Source organism: Palaemon carinicauda, chromosome 19, assembly GCF_036898095.1.
Source record: "Palaemon carinicauda isolate YSFRI2023 chromosome 19, ASM3689809v2, whole genome shotgun sequence".
In the NCBI taxonomy this organism is placed as follows: domain Eukaryota; kingdom Metazoa; phylum Arthropoda; class Malacostraca; order Decapoda; family Palaemonidae; genus Palaemon; species Palaemon carinicauda.
In genome coordinates this window covers 123,381,222-123,405,137 of record NC_090743.1, presented here as the reverse complement: position 1 = coordinate 123,405,137, position 23,916 = coordinate 123,381,222, and the positions used below count along the sequence as shown (strand labels likewise).

At 47.3% G+C, this 23,916-nt stretch overlaps 1 protein-coding gene across 1 annotated transcript in view; it reads left to right on the top strand.

Annotated features, from left to right (window-relative positions):
- Positions 1-23,916, top strand: part of LOC137658816 (transducin beta-like protein 3) — a 76,367-nt gene that overhangs the window by 19,258 nt on the left and 33,193 nt on the right. The window lies entirely within an intron of this gene.

The window sequence follows — 23,916 nt, the reverse complement described above, 5'->3', positions numbered from 1 at the left end:
TTGGTCCTCTGGCACGGGCGTTAGTGAGGGTTATGAAACCAGCACTCGCCGGCCAGGGTAACAAACCAACGGCTGTCTCTCCTACGCTGAAGAGAAAGAGAGGAGTGGACTTCGTGGTGACTTCCCCCAGGGCGAAGTTGGTTCCCAAGAGGTTGGTCGCGAAGGTCCCTTCTCCTGCACGAGTACTCTCTCCTTCCCCCGTGGACGAGGCCTTTCCGTCCTCAGGTGAGTCCAGTGGGGCGGTAGTCTTCCCCTCGGCACCAGGGGGGTAGACTTCGCTTCAGGCAGGAGAATCGTCTCGTGAGGAAGGGGCCCCTCGAACCTCGTTGTTGGGATCCTGTATCCCTCCCAGGAGGGAATCCAAGGATTCCAAGACCGTCCCTAAATCCTCTGCAAGGATTCGTCAGGAACCCACGACTACCCAGGGGAATGTCCACGTATCACCCCAGGAAGAGATTCCTGGGGCAGGAGACTTAGCTGCCAGCCCGCAGGGAGGAGAACAGCAAGAATCCGAACATGCCTTCTGGCAGGTCCTGAGCCTGATAAGGCAACTTAACGGGCTTACGGATCCAGTTATCGCCCCCCCGTGAAGGCAAAGACACGATTCTGGATGAAGTGTTTGACGTTCGGAAGGCCCCTAAGACCAGTGCAGCTCTGCCCTGGTCTCGGGGGCTGAAGAGTGCCAGGGCTAGGGCCAATACTCAGCTCGCACTTCTTGCCTCCTCCAGTCGTTCCACTGCCGGGAACAAGCTCATCCCTCCTCCTCGCCTCCAGCAGAGGAGGTATTTCGAGATCCTGGGTGAGCACAACCTCGCTCTTCCTCTCCATCACTCTGTGGAGGAGCTGGCGAAGGGAGTTCCCTTTGAGAAACTCTCTGCCCGGCAGGTGTCGTTCTCGGCGGCAGAGATCCTTAACCACGAGAAGGTCGCTAAGTGTGCCATGCAGGCCACTTCGTGGCTGGACTTCTGGCTAGGATCTCTGGGCATCCTATTGCGATCGGAGGACTTGTCCAAGGAGACCAATAGGAAGGCTCTAGAGACCTTCTTGCTCTCGGGCACCCGCTCCATCGAGTTTTTGGCGCACCAGGTTACCACCTTGTGGGCCAACTCGGTGTTGAAGTGTCGCGATGCTGTGTCCGAGAGATTCCATCCAAAGGTCCCCGCCGTAGATATGTGTAGGCTCCGACATGCTTCCCTTCTGGGGGAGAGCCTGTTTGAGCCTCAAGACATGGAGCGAACGGCTGAGAGGTGGAGGAAATCCAGCACGGACTCCCTCCTCCACAGGGCCCTTACAACTCTGCCCTATAAGCCTCCAGCCCCGCCACAACAGCAGCAACAGCCTCGTAAGGCTCCCAAACAGGCACCGGCAGCTAAGAAGGTGGTGTCTAAGCCCCAGCCCTTTCCAGCCAAGGTCAAGAGGGGAGGTAAGTCCTCCAGGGGAGGCAAGACTCCTAAGGGTGGCGGCCGCGGCCGCAAGCCCTAGGGGTGGCAGTCCCCCTGCATGTCCACCTGTGGGGGAATGCCTTCAGCGTTGCGTCCGCAGGTGGCAGCAACACGGGGCCGATGCTTGGACGGTCTCTGTGATCGGCCAAGGTTATCGCGTCCCGTTCACAACATCTCAACCTCCCCTGACAGCGAATCCAGTGTCGTTGTGCTCCTATGCCACGGGATCGGCAAAGGGCTGGCCCTTCAGGCCGAAGTCGAGACTATGCTCGAGAAGGGTGCTCTCCAGGAGGTCGTGGACAGCTCCCCAGGCTTCTTCAGTCGACTCTTTCTTGTAGAGAAGGCTACTGGAGGCTGGAGACCCGTCATCGATCTCTCAGCTCTGAACAGGTTTGTCAAACAAACCCGGTTCAGCATGGAGACAGCAGACACGGTCAGACTTGCGGTGAGACCACAAGACTTCATGTGTACACTGGATCTAAAGGACGCGTACTTCCAGATCCCAATCCATCCGTCTTCCAGGAAGTACCTGAGATTCTGCCTAGACGACAAGATCTACCAGTTCAAGGTGCTGTGTTTCGGTCTCTCCACAGCTCCTCGGGTGTTCACCAGAGTGTTCACCCTGATTTCATCTTGGGCGCACAGGAACGGCATTCGTCTCCTTCGTTACCTGGACGATTGGCTGATCCTAGCAGACTCGGAGTCAACACTTCTTCGGCACCGAGACAAGCTTCTGGATCTTTGCCAGGATCTGGGGATCGTGGTAAACCTCGAGAAGTCCTCTCTGCAGCCGTCCCAACGACTGGTTTATCTAGGCATGCTAATAGACACCAATCTCCACAAAGCCTTTCCATCAGACGACCGGATAGCAAGGCTGAGGAGGGTGGCGGAACCCTTCCTCAGGCGAAAAGAACTCCCCGCCCAATCGTGGTTGCGTCTCTTAGGTCACCTATCCTCCCTGGCCCGTCTGGTTCCAAACAGCCGCCTCAGGATGAGATCCCTTCATTGGCGGCTCAAGTCCTGGTGGAATCAAGGATCCGATTCCCCGGACATTCTGATCCCAATGGGGTCTCTGGAACAGACGGACTTGCGGTGGTGGCTGGCCGACGAGAACCTGCGGAAGGGAGTGAGTCTTCTCGTCCTCCCCCCGGAATTGACTCTGTTTTCGGACGCGTCAAAAGAAGGGTGGGGGGCGCACGTTCTGAACCAGAGGGCCTCAGGCCTTTGGTCAGAATCAGGAAAGTGCCTACACATCAACCTGCTAGAATTGAAGGCCGTCTTTCTGGCTCTTCAGCAGTTCCAACGGTCCCTGGCGGGTCACTCCGTGGTGGTGATGAGCGACAACACCACGGTAGTGGCTTATATCAACAAGCAGGGAGGCACTTTTTCGCAACAGCTATCCCATCTTGCAGTAGAGACTCTGAGTTGGACCGAAACCCACTCGATAACACTACCAGCTCGCTTCATTCCTGGCAAGAGGAATGTGCTCGCCGACAGTCTGAGCAGGGCTTCGCAGATAGTGAGTACCGAGTGGTCTTTGGATCCTCGATAGCCAACAAAGTCCTGACTTTGTGGGGTTCCCCGACTGTGGACTTGTTCGCGACATCCTTGAACTTCAAGCTGCCCCTGTACTGCTCACCAGTCCCGGACCCCAAGGCACTCTGGCAAGATGCTTTCCAGCAACGATGGGACAACATCGACGTGTACGCCTTCCCACCGTTCTGTCTGATGAGAAGGGTGCTCAACAGGACCAGACTATCGGTCAACTGTTCCATGACTCTGGTAGCTCCGCTATGGCATCACGCGGAATGGTTTCCGGACCTTCTGCAACTCCTGACGGAACTCCCAAGGGAGCTTCCTCCACGACACGAGCTTCTCAGACAACCCCACTCCGGCGTCCCTCACAGGGCCGTAGCCTCGCTTCGGCTTCACGCCTGGAGACTATCCAGCGTCTCCTCGCGGAGAGAGGCTTTTCGCAACAGGTTGCGGAGAGAATGTCTCGGCACCTGCGAAGGTCCTCTGAGGGAGTCTACCAAGCAAAGTGGAGAGTCTTTTGTGGTTGGTGTCGTGGAAGGGGTATCTCTCCACTCGATGCCACTATTCCAGCAATAGCGGACTTCCTCGTGTATCTGCGAGAAGAAATGCGCCTTGCTGTCTCGGCAGTGAAAGGCTATCGCTCAGCCTTAAGCTTGGCTTTCAGATTGAAGGGCGTGGATATTTCTTCATCGCTAGAACTCTTTACTCATACGTAGCTATGAGCTTTACTCATACGTAGCTATGAGCTTACCTGCCCCCAGTCGGAAGTGAGACCCCCTCCTTGGAACGTGGTTCGAGTCCTCAGGTCTCTTAAGAGACCTCCCTTCGAGCCATTACGCCAGGCCTCCGATCGCCACCTGTCTTGGAAGACGGCTTTCCTACTCGCTTTGGCTTCGGCCAAGTGGGTTAGTGAACTTCATGGTCTCTCGTACGACGTCGCCCATTCAAGGGGATGGGGGGAGGTAATGTTCAGGTTCGTCCCTGAGTTTGTTGCCAAGACTCAGAATCCTGGAGTGCCGGATCCTCGCTTCGACTCTTTCAGGATCGCGAGTCTCCGTTCTGTAACAAGCGACCCAGACCAGCTGCTACTATGTCCAGTGAGGTGTCTGAGGCACTACTTGAAGAGAACGGCTGCTGTCCGTCCTCATGTGCGAGCTTTGTTTGTGAGCACAGGTAGGACAAAGAGGAGGGTCACCAGGAACACCATCTCAGCTTGGATTCGAAGGGTTATCCACCATGCCCTGAATCCTGACCCTCCTCCGTCACGTCGCCCTCGGGCCCACGATGTCAGGGGTATTGCTACATCCCTGGCCTTCAAGAGAAACTTCTCTGTGACGCAGGTACTTCAAGCTGGGGTCTGGAAGTGTCAAACGACCTTCACAGCCCACTACCTGCAAGACGTGACCCACAGGAACCTTGATACGTTTTCTATCGGCCCTGTGGTGGCTGCACAACAGCTGGTCTAACCTCAGGCTCCTTTTTGGACAAGTAGCAGTAGGTTGAGGGCGTTGTTACCCGGTCTTAGTCTGCGTGAATGAAAGAGTATGTCTGACCCTTACTTCTTTCTTTATTCTCCCCTCTCTTGGGGAAGCAGCATCCTGGTCCTCGCATAGCTGACCTCGACCTCTGCAGGTAACCCATGCTTCTTTGTGCTCCTAGTATTAAGCTTAATACTGTTGCGTCTCCCATACCCTGACGAGGTGGTATGGGGAACGTCCTATCCTAGAATTCCTATCTGAAGGTCTCAAGGTCAACTTCATAGGACGAGTCACACTCTCCTCCTCACACTGCTTATGTAGGCCACTCGTTCCTAGCGATGCTAGGAACTTGTGAGGTACAGGGGCTCCCTCTCTCTAGTGCTGCTCACTGAGGGATCGAGCCCCCGGGCAAGCCTAAGTCAGTAAGGCTGGGGACTTTCCACCCTTCCTAAGGGGTAAGTCACCCTCTGTAAATAGCGTGGTTTGTATTTCGGTTATGGAACAAATGACAAATTCGAAGATAATTTGTACTTTTCCTAACCATACAAACCTTAGCTATTTACACATATGTGCCCGCCATCCCTGACCCCCAAGTCAAGTCTTACCTCTAAGTGAAGTGAAGCAAGTCACCGGTGTGTGGAGGGGGGAGGGGTAGCAAGCTACCCTTCCCCACCCCCCGCTAACTAGCGCGGGGGTAATTAACCCTCGTTAAAACTATTGGCTCGTCATTTCAGCTGCGCTAAAAGGTAAACCCTCTGTAAATAGCTAAGGTTTGTATGGTTAGGAAAAATACAAATTATCTTCGAATTTGTCATATTACTTGGGTTATTACTTATATAATTTATGATAGATTTTTTAATTTATTTTAAATAATTTTGATGGATCTTACCTCTAGGTTATATTGCTTATATCTTTGAAGTGTAAGCTGTCAACATTCTTAAAAGGAAGAATTCTTTACATACCTTCTCCACCATGGAATTCCTGTGTATGACTGTCAACCCAGGGAAGGAGACATCTGAATGGTTCTTACACATAGAAAGCCACCCCTCTCATGGTCCTTACCACTGACAATTTTTCTCAAATCTCCTGTGATTTATTCCTGAATACAAACCAATTAAGTATGACGTCAGCGAAGCTGGAAAGAGCCGTTTAAATTTTATTCAATTTATTCAGTCTTTTAGATTGAATAAATGTTCTTATAGGTCATAATGTTGTAGGATATTAAAGGATGAAGACAAAGATATGCAGTAGTTTTAAATATTTAACTTAGCCGGTGAATATATAATAGCTGAGCCTCCGGCGGCTCGACAGAAAAACACACAAAAACTCGCGAGCGATCGCTATGAAGGTTGCGGGTGTGCCCACTAGCGCCAACTATCGGCCAGATACCGCATATACATGTAAACAGACCCAATTTTTCTCTGTCGGTCTGATCGACAAGACGTACCATTACTCGCTGTTAACCTGTTCAACAGTCTTGGTGAAGTACTTCCTTTTGGTTTGAGCTTTCGCAGTGCAGGTGTTTTATCTTCAACTTAAATCTTGAACTCATTTTTGGATAGATTTCATTGTTGATGACTTTGGATTGTTTTTTGGACTTTCTTTGACTTTTAAATGGCCGACCCTTCCCTTAGTACGGAAGTGTGTTTTAGGCTTTTAGCAATTATCTTATCACGTTATAAATTGTTGTTGTTAATTATAGATTTTCCTCTATATATTTTATATCTCAACCGCCTTTATTAGGCCTCTTCGATTAGCTTTCCATTTATAATAAACATCAAGATAAATTTTACTGATTTGTTTATATGCGACCTTACCTATTCCTCCCCTAATCCGAGAGTAGGCGGTCCTAACTTGGAAACCGAAGTTAAACAACGTTGAGCCCTTTCAATCGTAAATAACTTTTACAGAGAAAATGATTTAAAACTTATTAAATGAATATTTGTTAGTAGATATTTTATGAAAGATTTTCTTTGAATAGTCTTCGTACTGTTTCAAAGATGAACTAACGTTTAGTTTATTTATGCTACGCAGTTTGCGCTCTATCGTTACGATAGAGAGAGAGAGAATCACGGTTTCACTTTGCAGAAAGAGTAAATCGATTCTGACGTTTTGTTCATTCTTCTTTCAAACTTAAATGTTTTAAATACTAATTTAAAGGAACTTGTTAATTTTCAATTTCTTAGTCCCTTCAGTTTTTTCCTTTGGTCAAATAACCTGTTTATTGACGAAAGGTAAGTGGGCTTTTCTCTTCGGTGCGAAATCAAGAGAGAGAGAGAGAGAGGAAGAGAGAACGTTCCGATCTTTATTCTCGTCCCAAGCGAGTAACGTTGTTCTCGAGTCAGTTTTTTACTCTCGTCCCTAGTCTCTGTACGGGGAGAAAGGATAAAACGTTTTTAGTTTTTATTCTCGTCCCAAGGCACTGTACGGTGAGAGATTGAAAACGTAGTTTTGAATGAACTAGTGTTTAGTCTCCTCCCCAACCACTGATCTTTTTATCTTAATATATGTTTACTGTTTTTTGCTTGTATTAATGTGCTTACATTATACGACTTATTTCGCAATTATAACCTTTTGATGAGGGTAGAATTGCGTGCTTCAGGTAGAAATCAATTTTATTCATGCCTAATGTGAATTGTTGAAAAATTCGATTTCAGTGAAGTAAGTGCAAAACAGAAAATCGTAGTGATAAAGTGATAATTGCGCAAAGTGTTATCAGTGTTGCGACCGAGGGTTCGTCTGTTCGTGCCTGTCGTTCGCCTAGTCCGAGACCTCTTGCAAGCTCCCAAGCCCAGGGGAGAAGTAATGTCGTACGACTTATGGGTTCGAGAGGCCTTGATCAGCGAACAGACGTTCCCTCTATGGTTTCAGGCGTGTCTCATCAAGACCGCCCCTACCATAAGACGAGCGAGACGATTTTCTCCTCGTCATCCGAAGGCTTTTCGCGTAAGAAACCGTGGAGCAAGGTTCCGAGGCCCTTAAAGCGAAAGTCAGTCCTTTCAGGACAGGTCCAGCGTCCTGGTTGTAGCCATTAGGACAGCTCTGACCCTATGCAGTCATCGGAAGACTGCTCGCCGCCTAAACAAAAGCGTAACACAGGCTCCGAGAGTCTTATTGTAGGCAAGGTTTTGCAGTCACAGACGTTACCCTCGTCTCTTACCGCACCCTTTCCCGTTGATCCTAAATGGGTTGTACGGCAAGACATGCAGAATAAGCTTGCCTCTCTTATGGAGGACTATTCTGCTGAGCAGGTTCACGATGATCCTCGCCGCTTAGCTGATCGAGATCCTGGCCGTCAGCCGCCCAAATGAGCCTTTGCTCGTCCTGTTGACATTGACGTTACAAAGTCACGTCAATCGTGTTTTGTAGAGCCTCACTCGATGCAGTCCCGTGTTGACTCTCAGCCGCTTGTGGACGTTCAGCCACTGCCGCTTGCTCTTGTTGACGTTCAGGACGTTCGCCAACCAGCATAGTCAAGCACCGCAGTCAAGAGTTGTTTTGACTGCTCAGTCTAGGCAGTCAAGGCAGTCTCGAGTTGACGTTGAGCGTCCTCCCGCACCTGTTGTTGTTGCTGGTCAGTCCTTTAAGCAGTTACATGACATAGCGTCCTTGACTGCTACTGTTGCTCCTTTGCGTGTGGACTCTGCTTGTCAAGCATTGCCACCACGGCAGGTCTCTCCCTTGCTTGAGACTCGGCAATTGTCGGACAAGGTTCCTTCAGATGAGGAAGTTGCTGATCCCCCTCCTACTGATATTCCCTTGAGGACTCTGTCAGATGGAGAGGAGCCTAAAGCTGCTCAGCCCTCTATGGACTTTAAATAAATCATGCTGATTTTTAAGGATCTTTGTCCGGATCTTTTTGTAACTGCTGCTCCTCGTTCGCCTAAACGTCAGAGTTTACACTAGGCCTAGCTACTTCGAAGCCGTTGTTTTCTAAGCTAGTGCTCTCTCGCTCTTCTAAGAGAGCTTTACGTTTGCTAGGCGACTGGTTAATCACCAGGAGGAGTTTGGGGGAGACAGCCTTTGCTTTCCCTACTTTTAAGCTGGCTTATAGAGCGAGAGTCTGATATGACACGGGAGAAGTTCTCGGCTTGGGAGTTCCTGCCTCTGCCCAGATAGACTTCTAAAACCTCATAGACTCTCCCTGGCGCCTGGCCATGAGACGCTCCAAGATTTTATGGTCGGCTTCAGAGCTAGACCATCTCCTGTTAGGAGTTTTTTCGAGCGTTTGAAGTTTTGCTGTACAATTATGTCATGCATAAACAAGGCTATCAGGGATGGCTCCAATAATCTGACAGCCACGTTCTCTGCAGGAACAAGTCTACAGGGATGGCTCCAATGATCTGGCAGCCATGTTCACTGCAGGAGTACGTAAGAGGCAAGTGCGCTCAATGTGTTCATTGTCAAGACAAACTTCACGATGAAGTCTACCAGGCTGTCTTGACAGCATTAATGGAAGGCGACTGGATGGTCTCTCTCAACCTTCAGGAGGCATACTTCCACATTCCTATACACCCGGATTCCCAACCGTTTCTGAGGTTTGTTTACAGGAATGTGGGGTACCAGTTTCGAGCCCTGTGCTTTGGCCTCAGTCCTGCTCCTCTCGTGTTTACGAGGCTCATGAGGAATGTGGCAAAATCCCTCCATCTATCAGGAATCCGAGCCTCCCTGTACTTGGACGACTGGCTTCTCAGAGCATCGTCCAGTCTTCGCTGTCTGCAGGATCTACTTTGGACGTTGAGTCTGGCCAGGGAGTTAGGACTTTTGGTCAACCTAGAAAAGTCCCAACTGATCCCATCCCAGATTATTCTATATTTGGGAATGGAGATTCGCAGTCCAGTTTTTTCGGGCTTTTCCGTCTGCCACCCGAATAGTACAAGCCCTGCTCGAAGTCCAACTAATGCTGAAAAGAGAACGTTTGTTCAGTCAGGAGTTGGAACAGTCTCGTAGGGACTCTCTCATCCCTGGAGCAGTTTGTCTCGCTAGGGAGACTACACCTTCGGCCTCTCCAGTTCCATCTAGCCTCTCACTGGAACAAGGACAAGACGTTAGAGACGGTATCATTCCCAGTCTCCGAACCAGTAAAGGCATGCCTGAAATGGTGGGACAGCAATATCAGTCTGAGAGAGGGACTATCCCTAGCAGTCAAGAACCCAAACCACGTGTTGTTCTCAGACGCGTCGGATTTGGGTTGGGGTGCGACCCTGGACGGTCGGGAATGCTCGGGTCTGTGGACCTCAAGTCAGAAGAGCATGCACATCAACGGCATGGAGCTATTAGCAGTCCACTTGGCCTTGATGAAATTCGAAAGCTTTCCTCGAAACTAAGTGGTAGAGGTCAACTCAGACAACACCACAGCTTTGGCTTACATCTCCAAGCAAGGAGGCACACACTCCTTCACGCTGCTCGAGATCGCAAGGGACCTTCTCATATGGTCAAGAAATCGAGGCATCTCCCTGTTGACGAGATTCATCCAGGGGGACTTGAACGTCTTGGCAGACTGTCTCAGTCGGAGGGGTCAGGTGATACCCACGGAATGGACCCTCCACAAGGACGTGGGCAAGAGTCTTTGGGCTACTTGGGGTCAACCCACCATAGACCTCTTTGCCTCCTCGTTGACCATAAGGTTACCAATCTATTGCTCTCCAGTCCTAGATACAGAAGCAATCCACATAGACGCGTTTCTACTGGATTGGTCTCATCTGGACTTATATGCATTCCCACCATTCAAGATAGTCAACAAGGTACTGCAGAAGTTCGCCTCTCACGAAGGGACAGGGTTGACGTTGGTTGGTACCCTCTGGCCCGCGAGAGAGTGGTTCACCGAGGTACTTCAATGGCTGGTAGACATTCCAAGAAGTCTTCCTCTAAGGTTAGATCTCTTACGTCAGCCCCACGTTAAGAATGTTCATCAAAGCCTCCCCGCGCTTCGTCTGACTGCCTTCAGACTATCGAGAGACTCTCAAGAGCTCGAGGCTTTTCGAAGGAGGCAGCCAGTGTGTTTGCGAGAGCTAGGAGAGCTTCTACCTTCAGAGTATACCAGTCGAAGTGGGAAGTCTTTCGAGATTGGTGCAAGCCAGCATCTATGTCCTCTTCCAGTACCTCTGTAGCCCAATCGGAGATTTTCTTTTACATCTGAGAAATGTTCGCTCCCTCTCAGCTCCCACGATTTAGGGCTACAGGAACATGTTGGCTTCGGTCTTTCGTCATAGAGGCTTAGATCTTTCCAACAATTAAGATCTCCAAGATCTCCTTAAGTCTTTCGAAACCTCTAAGGAACGTCGTTTGGCAACTCCTGGATGGAACTTAGACGTGGTCCTAAGGTTCCTCATGTCAGACAGGTTTGAGCCATTACATTCAGCCTCCCTGAAGGATCTCACCCTCAAGACGCTTTTCCTAGTGTGCTTGGCTTCGGCTAAAAGGGTCAGTGAAATTCATGCCTTCAGTAAGAACATCGGCTTTTCTACAGAAAAAGCCACATGTTCACTTCAACTTGGTTTCCTGGCCAAAAATGAACTGCCTTCTCGTCCTTGGCCTAAGTCTTTTGATATACCTTGCCTGTCAGAGATCGTAGGCAACGAACTTGAAAGAGTGCTGTGTCCAGTTAGAGCTCTTAAGTTCTACTTAGCTCGGACTAAGTCCTTACGAGGTGGATCTGAGGCATTATGGTGCTCAGTTAAGAAACCATCATTGCCTATGTCAAAGAATGCTTTGTCATATTTTATCAGACTTTTAATACGAGAGGCTCATTCTCACTTGAATGAAAAAGACCGATGCTTGCTTAAGGTTAAGACGCACGAAATAAGAGCTATAGCTACTTCCGTGGCCTTTAAGCAAAATAAATCTCTGTAAAGTATTATGGACGCGACCGTTTGGAGAAACAAATCGGTATTCGCGTCATTTTACTTAAAAGATGTCCAGACTCTTTACGAGGACTGCTACACACTGGGTCCATTCGTTACAGCGAATGCAGTAGTGGGTAAGGGTTCTACCACTACATTCCCTTAATTCCAATATCCTTTTAATCTGCTCTTGAAATGTTTTTTAATTGGGTTGTACGGAAGGCTAAGAAGCTTTTCGCAGCCTTTTTTGATTTGGCGGGTGGTCAAATGTCATTTCTTGAGAGCGCCCAGATTAGGGGTTTGATGAGGTCCTGTTGTATGGGTTGCAGCCCTTAATACTTCAGCTCCTGGGAGTCTTTCAGCATCCTAAGAGGATCGCTGGGCTTCGTGAGGAAGACAGACTAATAAGGCAGAGTAATCGTCTAAGTCAACTTCCTTACCAGGTACCCTTATATATTTGGGTTTTGTTATGATATAACTGTCAAAAACTCTAAGCATATACGCTGTAAACTTAATTAACTCTGGTCTCTACCCACCACCATGGGTGTGAATCAGCTATTATATATTCACCGGCTAAGTTAAATATTTAAAAATGATATTTTAATTATAAAGTAAATTTTTGAATATACTTACCCGGTGAATATATAAATTAAAGGCCCCCCCTCCTCCCCGATAGAGACCCAGCGGGATGAGAAAAATTGGGTCTGTTTACATGTATATGCGGTATCTGGCCGATAGTTGGCGCTAGTGGGCACACCCGCAACCTTCATAGCGATCGCTCGCGAGTTTTTGTGTGTTTTTCTGTCGAGCCGCCGGAGGCTCAGCTATTATATATTCACCGGGTAAGTATATTCAAAAATTTATTTTATAATTAAAATATCATTTTTCTAAAAAACTGTAGATATGTGACAGTTTTCTGAGCAAATCTGCCATTAGCCGCAACATACTTATTCCTGTTGGGTGGCATGTCTGTAGTTGTTCATTCCATTTTTAGTGTGGCCTCATGACGGTAGTTGTGAACCTAATGAAGTTGGAATTCATTAGAAATTGATGATGCTCTGTCCTAGGAAGGAGTTTTTGCTGCTGCCAACTGTTAAGAGGAACGGCACCACCCTCCTTCTCTGCAGTGTCATCCCGACTCTAGTACTAAAGGTTGAGGGCACATCACCTGGTAGTGTTGTCTTTTCTCCTGTGAGAGCATCGTCGTTGACTTGCACGACCCCATAAAGGGCAAACTTCAAGTTCCTTGTTCTCCTCTGCCTTATCTTTGTTAGTCTTCTCTGCCATTTCTAGAAGAACAAATTAAAGACGTCATTGAAGAACCAATCGATGGGAGTCGTCTATGAGTGATCCCGACCGATCTCTCCGTGTGCGCATAGGAGAGATTTGGTATCGAGGGGGATTCTGGGAAGTGTTTCAGTACACGGACCAGGTGCTCACACGCTTGTTCCCGATGCTCAGTCTTTCACAGAACTGAGCAAGTGCACTGTCAGTCAGGATGAAGGGCAGTGCCCTTCTTTCCCCTTTCTTGGACAATCAATTCTCTCTCTCTCTCTCTCTCTCTCTCTCCTCTCTCTCTCTCTCTCTCTCTCTCTCTCTCTCTCTCTCTCTCTCTTTTTTTGAACTGAATAGAGTGCCCTCGACCAAACATGTTGGTGTTACTACTTCTGACCTGATGAAGAAGCAGAAGACTGATCAGTCGGAGTTTAGTGTGACTTTGACTGATCTCTCCCTGATTATGTGAGGGGAATGTTGCATACCGAGCACATATCCACCCGGGAAAAGGGGTCCTAGTAAAGCCAGCCTTCATTTTTCACTAGGGTTAGGTAAGAAGACGACCATCACAAAGATAAAAACTGCGTAATATGTATTGTGAATGGCTGAATTTGCGAAGCGAGAACCTGCAAATATCAAGGTCAGACTACTCATAATATTGATTTGATGTTAACCCTTTTACCCCCAAAGGACGTACTGGTACGTTTCACAGAAGCCATCCCTTTACCCCCATGGACGTACCGGCACGTCCTTGCAAAAAAATGCTATAAAAATTGGTTTTTCATATTTTTTGATAATTTTTTGAGAAAATTCAGGCATTTTCCAAGAGAATGAGACCAACCTGACCTCTCTATGACAAAAACTAAGGCTGTTAGAGCAATTTAAAGAAAATATACTGCAAAATGTGCTGGGAAAAAAAATAACCCCTTGGGGGTTAAGGTTGGAAATTTCCAAATACCCCGGGGGTAAAAGGGTTAACAAAGTAGCTTGGTGAAGAAGTTAAATTACTCATGAAATATTGATGATGCTGTTGAGGGTGAACCAGACCACATACAGATTTGGATTTGAGTGCCCCATTAAATTGACTGGAGTGTTACCGTCGGCACATAGAGCTGTGGCAGAGTGCCGTTTTAAGACATTCCATTCTAGTGTGGGTGAAAGTGTCCATATATATATATATGCTTGTGTTTTTTATGTTACTTTTAAGTTGTTTTTGGGTATATTTTTGTATGTATTTGTAGTAATAATTATAGGTTGGTTAGTTTAAATGTCCTTCCTGTGCAAGAGTCCAGTTGTAAGATAAAAAAAATGGGAAAGTTTGTATTGAACAGACTAGTCAGTAAGTAATATTCAAAGGATTTTATTTTTTTCACCCTGCCACAGATTGAGTAATGTAATTTGTTCCAAGCCCTGGGTCTGGACTGTCTACCTCTCCATGTGTGCATGCAAGTGTTCGTTTTGATCTCAGCTTAGCCCCTTTCGAACTGGATGTGTCTTGAAGTACCTCGACGACGGACAGTTGCTTAGGGTTCAAGATTGACTAATCTTTTTGTCGCAGTCTAGAAATCAGTGGAAATTGGGAAAAGTTGAGTTTAACACTCAAGCAGAAAATGAAGTACCTGGGCATGCTGGCACAGCAGTAACTGAAGTGTTCTCTTCAGAAGATTGCATCACGAGACTCGAAGAGGTAGCTCAACCATTCTTGTTCAAGCGTGGACTCTCGATACGGCTGTGTCTTAAGCATCACTAGTCAGTAGCCAGCGATCTCTCATTCCACCTTTTTCCAGTGGAGCAGGTGGTACAGGATTATCTTTCTTGGCGGTTGAATGACGAAACACTACCATGAGAGTTGCACTCATCTCCCACTTCCAGAGATGCTTCTATTTTTGGATGCATCCAAGGGAAATTGGGGAACACACCTCAGGGATCAAGTTGCTTCCGGTATGTTGTCCCCAGAGAAAAACTCCATCATAGGTAGTAGGTTGGCCATGGCACCAGCCACCTGTTAAGATACTACTGCTAGAGTTATGGGGTCCTTTGACTGACCAGACAGTACTACATGGGATCCTTCTCTGTGGTTATTGTTCACTTTTCCTTTGCCTACACATACACTGAATAGTCTGGCCTATTCTTTACAGATTCTCCTCTGTCTTCATACACCTAACAACAGTGAGATTACCAGATTACCAAACAAGACTTCTTCACCCAAGGGGTTAACTACTGGACTGTAATTGTTCAGTGGCTACTTTCCTCTTGGTAAGGGTAAAGGAGACTCTAGGTATGGTAAGCAGCTCTTCTAGGAGGACACTCCAAAATCAAACCATTGTGGTAGTGCCATAGACTGTACCATGGTCTTCCACTGTCTTGGGTTAGAGTTCTCTTGCTTGAGGGTACACTCGGGCACACCATTCTATTTAGTTTTTCTTCCTCTTGATTTGTTAAAGTTTTTATGGTTTGTATAGAAAATATTTATTTTAATGTTGTTACTCTTAAAATATTTTATTTTTCCTTATTTCCTTTCCTCACTGGCCTATTTTCCCTGTTGGGGCCCTTGGGCTTATAGCATCCTGCTTTTCCAACTAGGGTTGTAGCTTAGCAAGTAATAATAATAATAATATTAACCTGTTGGAAATGCAAGCAGCATTCTTATCACAACAACTTTTTTCCAATAGAGTTTGATAGTGTGCTTAGTATTGCTGATGAGCTACAGCACTAGTGTTGTCTCACATGCCAACAAGCTTGGGGGTTTGTCTTCTACAGTCTTTGTGAGTTGACAAAGCAGGTGCATATTTTGGGCAGTGGACTATGCTGTGAAGCAGTCAGCAAAATTAATTCAAAGTAAGAGGAAGGTATTAGCATACGCACTCATTCACCAGGGGCAGGTTGTACGTTCAAAGTGGTACTTTTATCCTCTGCATGGCAGGGAGGTTTCTTCCTCTATGGGGACCACATGTGATCAACCTGTTTGCTAAATGCCTAAACAGGAAACTCACTAGGTTCTGTTTCCCTGTTTCAGACCCATGGGAATTGATTGAGGACATTGTCCAACACCCATTGTATCATCTATGTCTTTCCTACATTCAACTTGATTTTCCAGTCGCAGGATGACCCTGGTGGTTGCTGGATGTCAGATAACCACAAGACAAGTGGAATTATGATCTGTTAGCACTTCTAGTCAAGCTCCTGAAAGGGCTACCCCATAGAACACACTTCTCTCCTGTTAACTGCACCTTCAGATGTAATGTACTGTACCTTTAAGCTGTATAGTCGTTTGCACTTCGCGATTGGAGGCAGGGCACTTATGTAGCGCAACTGCAGGGGCTTGCACCTGCCCAATCAGAATAAGACCATTGACACCTCAACCAACCATACGAACGAGGCATGTAACGTCACGACGTTGTAGTCGTTACAGACATTTCATTCTGCAAATGAAATAATTACAATAACATTTTTATCCTACTTTCACAGAGAAAATGTCAACAGACCTAAATTAAAATTAAATTACACTTATATTACGACTTACAAAAACCAATAATAAGTATATTACAACAAAACCAATCAAAACAGAAATAACAAATTTGAATTTGAATTGACCAGCAAATTACAAATGGAATGGATCAATTTATACAGTTACTTACTCCAAGTTATTTAGTTGGAGGGCGCAGTCTTATTCTAAATTATTAATGGCGATCTCGAAAAGAGAACCGCCCAGCTCCAGTCCTCAAGATCAAGTGTAAAACAACAATTCTTAACCCAGATTTTCACTTATTAAAGAATTTGTCCAGTACCTAGTTTGGCAACTAAATGACCCCAAATTTTATAATTAGCTAGTTCAATAATGGAAATAAAGGACGCGATTAGTGTCTGTTTACAACCTATTACAGTTCTCACCAGCGGTCTACTAAGGAAAGTGGATTATTTTCAGTGATTCACACTATAGAATGGCTGCTTTTCTGTTAGTATCTTCTCTACCCCAGATCGCAGATTTCCTTGTCCCTCTCTTAGCCAAGAGAGGTGCCTCTTGGTTGCTGGTGAAAAAGGCTACTGCATAGCCTTGAGAACAATCTTCTGACTGATGAACATAGACCTCGGCTCCTCGTACCCACCTAGGAGTCCCTGCACAAGCCTTTGAAGATGAGCATCTGTCAAAGATCCTTGTCTGTAGATGGTATTTTAGTAAAGCAAGTTTTCAAGCTTTTGGCATCTCATATGTTACAAGTCATTCTGAAGAATGGAAAGAGGTGTCCCGTAGTTTGTTCCTGAGTTTGTGGCCAAGATCCAGCTGCCCATGACACCAGGTTCGAGTCCTCCTTTTTTTCTCAAGGGGTATTCCAGGTGGATCAGAAAGACTGGCTTCTCTGTCCTGCGGGAGATCCCTGGTGCTATCTTAACAAGACTGCTTTTCAGTTCTGGGCTGCAAAGAAAATATAGCACTGGCAAGAGAGAGAAAGAGAGATATAAGCACACTTAACTTTTAACTTTGTGAGACCATAGTAGTACCTACCTACTTTACATCTAACCAACGAGGGGTTAGAGGTCCAACCCGGGGTAAGGGCTCAATTTTTATTTTTATGGTAGATGCATACATTTAATCAGTTTCAAGAGAGATGCATTTTGTGTGTTAGGAGAATATTGAAATAATTTTATTTATTTTTTCTCAAGTTTTATGACAAAATTCTAAATATGCTTTTACTTTATTTTTGTATTACATGTATTAACATTTCCCATATATCAAATTTTTTCAATATTAAACTTAGCCGGTGATCATATAAGCTGTCAGCTCTGCTGCCCGACAGAAAAACCTAAGGACAAAATACGCCAGCGATCGCTATACAGGTGGGGGTGTACATCAACAGCGCCATCTGTCGAGCAGGTACTCAAGTACTCCATGTAAACACAGAACCAATTTTCTCTCTGTCGTGCCACCGGCAAGACCTACTAAATACGCTGTTGCTTACTGGATTGATTTTCACAGATTTTGGTGAAGTACTCATTTCTAGTTATTAGCTTTCGCTTTGCAGAGGTTATCTTCAATACTTCCTTGCATTCTTTGATTGAATTTTGGATTATTTGTTGACGACTTGGATAGATTTTGAATTCCCCTTTGACTAATTCAAGATGGCTGACCCTTCTCAAGTCCCTAAATACAGGAAGTGTAGTGCTAGGGACTGTTCAAGGCGTCTTCCGAAGGCCTCTATCGATCCGCACACCATTTGTTCCAATTGTCGGGGTAAAACCTGTCAATTGGAAGATCGATGTGAGGAATGCGTTGGGCTTTCGGAATTCGATTTTCTCGAATTCCTGAAATATTCACGTAGGCTAGAGAGAGATAGAGTCAGGAGGAGTTCATCTCGCTCAGTTGATTTTTCCTCTCCCCATGCCCCACAACCTATTCCTTCCCCTGTAGTGGTTGCTCCTGATCCCCCTTCTAGCACTCAACAACCTTCGATGGCAGATATGATGCGTGCCATCCAGGCTCTGGGTGAGAGAGTCGAGTCATTGGCGAGTGACCGTAACCAACTCATGGCAGACGTCAGGGAGTTGAAGTGCAAGAGTGCAGTGGGTAGTGACAAAGTGAGTGGTAGTGTTGTGGAAAGTGTTAGTGTTGCGCTTGAGGGTGCGTCTGTTCGTGCCTGTCGTCCTCCCAGTCCGGGACCTCTTGCAAGCTCCCAAGCCCAGGGGAGAAGCAATGTCGTACGACCAAAGGGTTCGACAGGCTTTAATCAGCGGACAGACGTTCCCTCCGTGGTTTCGGACGTATCTTGCCAAGATCGCCCCACCCACAAGAATACGAGAGAGCCCGTTTATTCCTCGTCTGCGGAAGATGTTTCTCGGAAGAAACAATGGACCAAGGTCTCACGACCTCTCAAACGCAAGGTCCCTTCCACGCAAGTCCAACGGCCCAGTTGTAGCCACTGGGTCAGTTCGGACTCGCTGCAGTCTTCAGATGACTGCACACCTCCTAAGAGAGGCAAAGCGGTACCGCAACAGGCAGTAACACCGTCTGTTGCCGCACCTGCTACTGTAGACCCTAAGTGGGCTTTGCTGCAGACCATGCAGACACAGTTGTCATCTTTAATGCAGGACTTTCGTGCGGAGAAGGTTGACGCTGCACCCGTTAGCCTACAACCAACCACGGTTGTGCGTCCAGTTGACGCTGAGGCTACCTTCTCCCGCACTCCAGCTGTGAGAGTCCCGCCACCCATGCGCACTGTACCCTGCCAGCCGCATGTTGACGTTCGCCGACGCACGGAACCCTCTGTTGACGTTCGCGAGTTACAACAACAACAACCTAAGTTGTTTTGTTTTGACGCGGTGCGTCAACCTCCGCAACCCACTGTGGTTACCCCTACTCGCCCACAGCAGACTAGACAGTCAGGAGCAGACGCTTTGCGCCCCCGCGCAGCTATGGTTGTTGCCAGCTCACAGACTGGGCAACAGTTCCATGACGTTGCGTCCAGTGCAGTCACGCATGCACCCGTGCTGCCGGACTCAGCTGACCAACCAATGCCTACTCCTTTGCCGCTTCCTCCTCAGCATTCAGACGATGGACTCTCTGATGATGACGACGCTGCACACCTTGACGACCCGCACACGGACATCGACGAACCCAAGACCACGCCTCCCTCCTTGGACTTTAGGAAAGTACTTGCACTGTTCAAGGATATGTATCCCGATCAGTTTGTTTCTGCGGCCCCACGCTCACCTCCATCTGAGTTCGCTTTAGGCACGCAGTCATCCGCGCCTGCCTTTACGAAGCTCGTCCTCGCCCGCTCGTCCAAGAGAGCTTTAAGGGTGTTGGGAGATTGGATGCAGTCCAAAAAGCACCTTGGGAAGACAGCATTCTTGTTTCCCCCCGCGAAACTCGTTTCCAGATCGAGCGTCTGGTATGCCACGGGAGAAGTTCTCGGCTTGGGAGTTCCTGCCTCTGCCCAGGGCGACTTCTCAAGTCTAGTAGACTCTCCCCGCAGGCTGGCCATGAGACGCTCCAAGATTTGTTGGACTCCTTCAGATTTAGATCATCTGATGAAAGGAGTGTTCAGAGCGTTCGAAGTGTTCAACTTTTTGGATTGGTGTTTGGGAGCGTTGAGCAGGAAGACCTCCCCTTCTGACAAGGAAACTTCCATGCTCATTATGTCCTGCATGGACAAGGCCATACGGGACGGTTCCAGTGAGCTTGCGGCTTCGTTCGTTTCCGGGGTCCTCAAGAAACGAGAAAACCTTTGCTCCTTCTTGTCAGCTGGAGTAACACAATGTCAGAGGTCGGAGCTTATGTTTGCTCCTCTCTCGAAGTGCCTTTTCCCAGAGGAGTTGATCAAGGAGATTGCTGCCTCCTTGATTCAAAAAGACACGCATGACCTAGTTGCGTCATCTGCACGCAAAGCCACCCCTTTGCCTTCCGTGTCTAGACCCAGGATGGATACTCCAGCGTCAAGATTTATTCCGCCCTTTCGTGGCAGAGCCTCCAGCAGAGGAGGTGCTCGTGCCGAAGGGAAACGTGGGAGCAAGAAGAAAGGTACCAAGTCCTTTAGAGGCAGAGTCTGACTGCCACCTTCTTCAGACAGCAGTGGGAGCCAGACTCAAGAACTACTGGCAGTCCTGGGAGAACAGGGGCGCAGATGCACAATCTGTGAAGTTGCTCAGAGAAGGGTACAAGATCCCATTCTTGCGCAAGCCCCCTCTAGCAACGACTCCCATCGACCTCTCTCCCAGGTACAGAGAGGAGGACAAGAGACTAGCTTTGAAGCAAGAGGTGTCTCTCTTACTAGAAAAGGGAGCGGTAGTCAAAGTCCGGGACCATCAATCCCCGGGCTTCTACAACCGTCTCTTCTTAGTGGTAAAGAAGACAGGAGGGTGGAGACCGGTGCTAGACGTCAGTGCTCTGAATGTCTTTGTCACCAAGCAGACGTTCGCCATGGAGACGACAAAGTCTGTTCTAGCAGCGGTCAGGAAGGAAGACTGGATGGTCTCTTTAGACCTCAAGGACGCTTACTTTCACGTCCCCATCCACCCAGATTCCCAACCTTTTCTAAGGTTCGTTTACGGGAAGGTTGTCTACCAATTTCAAGCCCTGTGCTTTGGCCTAAGTACGGCGCCTCTTGTCTTTACGAAACTGATGAGGAATATTGCCAAATTCCTGCATTTAGCAGACATCAGAGCCTCCCTCTATTTGGACGACTGGCTTTTAAGAGCTTCGTCCAGTCGTCGCTGTCTGGAGAATCTAAAGTGGACTCTAGATCTGACCAAGGAATTGGGTCTCCTGGTCAATATGGAAAAGTCCCAACTGGTCCCATCCCAAACTATAGTGTACCTAGGGATGGAGATTCACAGTCAAGCTTTTCGGGCTTTTCCGTCGGCCCCCAGAATAAGTCAAGCCCAAGGATGCATCCAGAACATGCTAATGAAGGACCGATGTTCAGTCAGACAGTGGATGAGTCTGATAGGGACGCTTTCATCACTGGACCAGTTCATTGCGTTAGGGAGACTGCACCTCCGTCCCCTTCAATTTCACCTGGCTGTTCACTGGAGAAAGGACAAGACGCTAGAAGCGGTCTCGATCCCTATTTCCGAGAAGATGAAGTCATCACTGACCTGGTGGAAGGACAACATCAACCTCAGAGAGGGTCTGCCCCTGACTGTTCAGACCCCCAACCACGTTCTCTTCTCGGACGCATCGGACACGGGCTGGGGTGCGACATTAGACGGTCGGGAATGCTCGGGCACCTGGAACTCGGAGCAAAGAGCGTTACATATCAACTGCAAGGAGCTACTGGCAGTTCATCTGGCCTTGAAAAGCTTCAAGTCCCTCCTTCTAGGCAAGGTGGTGGAGGTGAACTCCGACAACACCACGGCCTTGGCGTACATCTCCAAGCAAGGAGGGACCCATTCTATGAAGTTGTACGAGATCGCAAGGGACCTCCTCACCTGGTCAAGAGATCTAAACCTGTCTCTAGTAACGAGGTTCATTCAAGGCAACATGAATGTCATGGCGGACCGCCTCAGTCGGAAGGGTCAAATCATCCCAACAGAATGGACCCTTCACAAGAATGTATGCAAGAGACTTTGGGCCACATGGGGCCAACCTACCATAGATCTCTTTGCAACCTCAATGACCAAGAGGCTCCCAAATTATTGCTCGCCAATCCCGGACCCAGCAGCAGTTCATGTAGATGCTTTTCTACTGGATTGGTCCCATCTAGACCTTTATGCATTCCCCCCGTTCAAGATTGTCAACAAGGTACTGCAGAAGTTCGCCTCTCACGAAGGGACAAGGTTGACGTTGGTTGCTCCCCTCTGACCCGCTAGAGAATGGTTCACCGAGGTACTGCAATGGCTAGTGGACGTTCCCAGAACTCTTCCGCTAAGAGTGGACCTTCTACGTCAGCCACACGTAAAGAAGGTACACCCAAGCCTCCACGCTCTTCGTCTGACTGCCTTCAGACTATCGAAAGACTCTCGAGAGCTAGAGGCTTTTCGAAGGAGGCAGCCAGGGCGATTGCTAGAGCAAGGAGGACATCCACTCTTAGAGTCTACCAGTCGAAGTGGGAAGTCTTCCGAAGCTGGTGCAAGTCGGTATCAGTATCCTCAACCAGTACCTCTGTAACTCAAATAGCTGACTTCCTTTTATACCTGAGGAAGGAAAGATCTCTTTCAGCTCCCACGATCAAGGGTTACAGAAGCATGTTGGCAGCAGTCTTCCGTCACAGAGGCTTAGATCTTTCCAACAACAAAGATCTACAGGACCTCCTTAAGTCTTTTGAGACCTCGAAGGAGCGTCGTTTGGCCACACCAGGTTGGAATTTAGACGTGGTACTAAGATTCCTTATGTCAGAAAGGTTCGAGCCGCTACAATCAGCCTCCTTTAAAGATCTCACTTTAAAGACTCTTTTCCTCGTCTGCTTAGCTACAGCTAAAAGAGTCAGTGAGATACACGCCTTCAGCAGGAACATCGGATTTTCATCTGAAACGGCTACATGTTCTTTGCAGCTTGGTTTTCTAGCCAAAAACGAACTACCTTCTCGTCCTTGGCCGAAATCGTTCGATATTCCAAGCCTTTCTAATTTGGTTGGAAATGAACTAGAAAGAGTCTTGTGCCCTGTTAGAGCTCTTAAGTTCTATTTAAAACGAACTAAACCTTTACAAGGACAGTCAGAAGCTTTATGGTGTGCTATTAAGAAACCTTCTTTACCTATGTCGAAGAATGCAGTTTCCTATTATATTAGACTGTTGATACGAGAAGCTCATTCCCATCTGAATGAGGAAGACCATGCTTTGCTGAAGGTAAGGACACATGAAGTTAGAGCTGTCGCAACTTCAGTGGCCTTCAAACAAAACAGATCTCTGCAGAGTATAATGGACGCAACCTATTGGAGAAGCAAGTCAGTGTTCGCGTCTTTTTATCTTAAAGATGTCCAGTCTCTTTACGAGAACTGCTACACCCTGGGACCATTCGTAGCAGCGAGTGCAGTAGTGGGTGAGGGCTCAACCACTACATTCCCCTAATTCCATAACCTTTTTTAATCTTTCTCTTGAAATGTTTTTTATTGTTGTTTTTGGGTTGTCCGGAAGGCTAAGAAGCCTTTCGCATCCTGGTTGATTTGGCGGGTGGTCAAATTCTTTTCTTGAGAAGCGCCTAGATTAGAGGTTTTGATGAGGTCCTTTAGTATGGGTTGCAACCCTTGATACTTCAGCTCCTAGGAGTCGCACAGCATCCTATGAGGATCGCGAGGCTCAGTAAGGAAGACGTACTTAAAAAGGCAGAGTAATTGTTCAAGTCGACTTTCTTACCAGGTACTTATTTATTTTATGTTTGTTATTTTGAATAACTGCTAAAATGAAATACAAAATACTTAGCTCTTAATAATGTAAACATGTAATGCTGGTCTCTACCCACCCCCCTGGGTGTGAATCAGCTTATATGATCACCGGCTAAGTTTAATATTGAAAAATGTTATTTTTATTAATAAAATAAATTTTTGAATATACTTACCCGGTGATCATATATTAAAGGACCCTCCCTTCCTCCCCAATAGAGACCCAGTGGACCGAGGAGAAAATTGGTTCTGTGTTTACATGGAGTACTTGAGTACCTGCTCGACAGATGGCGCTGTTGATGTACACCCCCACCTGTATAGCGATCGCTGGCGTATTTTGTCCTTAGGTTTTTCTGTCGGGCAGCAGAGCTGACAGCTTATATAATCACCGGGTAAGTATATTCAAAAATTTATTTTATTAATAAAAATAACATTTTTCATACTTGAATAAAATAATACCATAACAGTTTACTCCTGGTATGTTAAGTACCAATTTTTCTAAATGACTAATTAATGTAAGTTTGCTTTT